Source organism: Choristoneura fumiferana, chromosome 13, assembly GCF_025370935.1.
Source record: "Choristoneura fumiferana chromosome 13, NRCan_CFum_1, whole genome shotgun sequence".
Classification (NCBI taxonomy): Eukaryota; Metazoa; Arthropoda; class Insecta; order Lepidoptera; family Tortricidae; genus Choristoneura; species Choristoneura fumiferana.
The window spans coordinates 4,342,208-4,346,538 of NC_133484.1; positions in this window are offsets into that span (position 1 = coordinate 4,342,208).

A 4,331-nucleotide genomic window follows, 5' to 3' on the forward strand; every position below is an offset into this window, starting at 1 on the left:
CTAAATAAAGCGGTTTATTCGACGAGTGACAGCTGGCCGGCCGGCGGCGGGCAACGACGTTTATCCTGCACCGAAATAAACCGGTTTTTATTGTTCTAAACCGGTTAATCTGACAAGAACTTTATGTAAATGTTCCCTTAGTAACCGGTTTCAAAATAACGGTTTCGCGAACGAAACCAAAATGAAAAGGTTTTGCGCCAAGTACATGATAACGGTTTGGAAATTTAACCGGTATCCGAGCCTTGCTCGGCTTAAGGGTCCCAAAAATCTATTTACCTAATCTGTCAGTTTGATTATCAGAAAATATTGAGCACGTAATTTTTCTTTTGTCAGTTAAACAATAAACCGGCTAAGTTTGAGTTGGACTCGCGCACGAAGGGTTCCGTACCATTATTTATACAACATTAGACATTAGCAAATAAAACAAGTTTGTTGTATGGGAGCCACCTTAAATATTTATTTTATTCTGTTTTTAGTATTTGTTGTTAAAGCGGCAACAGAAATACATAGTCTGTGAAAATTTCTACTGTCTAGCTATCACGGTTCATGACTTCTCTAATATTTCCTGATAATCTAAATGACAGACTAAGCAGCTGTTTCACCATTCACCACCCATTGATTAATTTTATTTGACGGCTAAATGTGATGCCGTCTCCGTCTATTCGAACAAAACAAACAGAGACGGCATCACATTTATCCGTCAAATAAATTTAATCAATGGATGGTGAAGCAGGTCGTTAATAGAATATTGTTTTACTCAAGAAACTACCCAATTATATACAGGGTATCTACATATCTATGCATTGTAATACCGAACTTCAGAATCAAATATTTATTACGCCATAAGTAAAAAAAAACTTTTCAATTCATTAATTAAATCTGGAATGGAGGCTCATATTTGCATGAGAATTTCAAGCGTCCGACCTCGAAATAGGTTGGGATCAATTTGGGGGATTTTCATTCCCAAATAGTTCGTGTTCCGGACAGCTGCTTATCAATGGACTCATTGGGGTGTCATTTTGATGTATTGTGTGGGAATTGGATAAAATAGAATACAGTTTTCACAATAAAAGGGAAAAGAAAGCAGGACATTCTAATAGTACATATTTTATAAATGGCAAATGTGTCCCAATTTGCAAATATGATAAGTTTCTGTTGAAATTTTCATTTTTAATAACAGCTTTTTTGATGACTGTACTTTTTGTTGACTGTTCTTGCATTGTCAACAAACTTGCGTATCTATACAAAATTTCAGGTTTTAATATTGTTTGGTGTTGATTTAAACTACGCCTGCGCCTTAATTAGTAGAGGTCTGATTTATTCTTTCATAATGCCCTCTTAAAACATTAGGCGGTATCTAAAAAAAACACTTTTGAGTCATTTATTTATACCACTGTGTAGTTTAAGATATTCTGCGTCAAATTGTATAAATAACTCAAGTATTTTTATTAAGCTGTTACCGCCTTACGCCTTATTAAGAGAGCAGTATAATAGTAGTTAATTTATCCAATTTAGGCTGTGAAAATACGGCCGTATGAGAAGTGGCATACTTATCTGGACCGTAATGTTTATTTCTGCATGCCCAATCCTTATGTTCAAATGTGCAAATAAATAAGCATTAAAAACTGGTCAAGTGCGAGTCCGCCTCACGTGAAATTAATAGGTCAAAGTTGTACGCTGTAAACGGCCGTGTTTGTTTATAACAACCCAATGCTAACTGAGTCCTGCTTCTAAGCGAATTGTACGCTGTGTGGGGTCCTTTTATATTGGTTGATTGGGACCCTCCTTTATCTGATATTTAAATGTTAACCGTGAATAAATGATTGATTAGTTGATTAATTTTATTTTTTTATCGTAGCGGCAACAGAAATCTACATCTATTATATAAAAGTGAACCGCCAGAACGGGACGAAAAAACGAGACAGAGCAGGATAGCGCAGGATAGTGCGAAAGTTTGTGTGTGTGTATGTTTGTTACTCATTCACGCTAAAATGGCAGGACGGATTTAGATAAAATTTGGTACGTAGATAGCTGGACACCTGGAATAACTCATAGGCTACTTTTTATCCCGATATTCCCACGGGATAGGAATAAAATCTAAGAAATAATAACCGCTGGTCTTAGAGTCATGAAATTTTGTATGTAGATAGCTGGATGTCTGAAATAACACATAGGCTACTTTTATTCCAATATTTCCACGGGATAGTTGTTCTTAACACAACACCTTAATGAAGATAATGATATACATTTTGGGATTTCCCACGGGAATTTTGTAAAATCCCGGAATTTCAACTGTAACTACCAGATCGAATAGTTTACGCGTGCAAAGCCGCGGGTAAACTCTAGTTATGTATAAATTTCAGCTGTCTATCTAAGTAATATGGTTCATGAAATACAGCCCTTTGACAGATAGACGGACGGAAAGACGGGTGTAGAGACATTAATAGAGTCGCGCTTGTCACCCAACTGGAACCTAAAAGATGAAAAATAAATAAACTCCCACGCCATCTTTAATCAGCATGATGCTGCGATAAGTAGCCGTGGTTTGATTTCCAGTGGGACCTTTTTGTTTTTAATATCTATTCTTTTCAGTAGAACCACGACTAGTAATTCTGCTGAAATGTTTTATACTTAAGTTTTTTTAAATTAACTTTTAGCTTAAAATAATTTAGTTTTTGACAACTCTTGAATTTGCTATATCGTATATATTATTATGATAGTGACAAGAAGTAGCATATATGTGGTTTTAGACATCCAGTTATCTATGTACCAAATTCCATACAAATCTGTACAACCATTCAGGCGTAACAGAGTACTCGTATCAAACACGCACACACATCTTTCTATCTGTTAGTAGAATTGATTACTTTACATAACAGAACCCTCATACCTACTTCACTAAACGTCTCGTTATTGACCCTGTTTACATTTTGTATTTATGTCCCTCAGGGCATGTTTGCCCGGCCCTTTAGATCGGGGCCGGGTGTCGAAGGCAGGACAAGGTAAACACAATATGAAAGTTACATGCTACAGCTAATAGTGCACTATAAATAATGCCAAAGTTTGCGTGTGCGCGCGAGTGTGTTTCTAAGACATTTACGTCAAAAAGAATCAACTGTTTTAAACAAGAATTTCACAGAAATTTGGTATAATACATAAGCTACTTTTTATCCTCACGGAATTCATACAAAATTTCAAAATTTTAACTTGAGCTCTGAACTAGTTAATATTGATACTAGCTTTTAAAAACAGTTTGTACATATCTTACATTTTATCTTATATTTTGACGACCAGATGGCCTAGTGGTTAGAGAACCTGACTACGAAGCTTGAGGTCCCGGGTTCGATTCCCGTGTCGGGGCAGATATTTGTATGAAAAATACGAATGTTTGTTCTCGGGTCTTGGGTGTTTACTATGTATTTAAGTATGTATCTATCTATATAATTATATTTATCCGTTGCTTAGTACCCATAACACAAGCTTTGCTAAGCTTACTTTGGGACTAGGTCAATTGGTGTGAATTGTCCCGTGTTTTTTTTTTTATATCTAGAAATAAAGAAAGAAAATATTTATTCGTGACATGATTACACAAAATACATAGAAAAAAACTAAATACTTACGTATCACGGTCACGAAATGGTCCCAAATCAGTTACTCTCTCTCTCTCTTCAAGTGCCTCTCCAACTAGTGAAAGTTGGCAGTCAGCTCTGCAGATCTGATTCGGTATTTCGTGCACTCTTAACTAATTCCCATTCATTGCGTAGCCACGATTTCTTCCTAGGACGACACTGCTCTTTTCTCTGCCACTTTGTCCATTGTTCTTAGTTACAAAAGTGTCCGTATGTACTTATCTAATGTGTGATTATGATCTCGAAACTTGTTGCAACCGTGAGGTCCCTTTGACAACCTTTGTCTCTAAGAGTATTCAGCAAGGAAGTGCTAAACAAAACAGAGTCGGTCGCCATCTTGAGAGACTCGCCGCGTCCGCATATTTTTCAATGACCCAGTTTCTCATGATTAGGGTTGCAAAACGTCCCGTATTCCAAAAATATCCGGGAATCCGGCCCCGGAATGCGGGGAACTTCGGCGGTAAGGGTACTATGTCCCCAAATCGGGGGTGTGATTTTTAAAGATGTGACCGGTATTTAAGGCTGTGTTTGGTTGTTTTTGTCCTACTGAGTTACTGTTTCAGGATTTATCTATAGGTACATCTATCTTATCCTATACCTATACATATCTTTATTTTTGATTGCCGGTAAATATCTACATCAGTAAAAATGAATTGAAGAAATATGTACCTATGTTCGCGGTTCACGCGTAATTTCTGAACG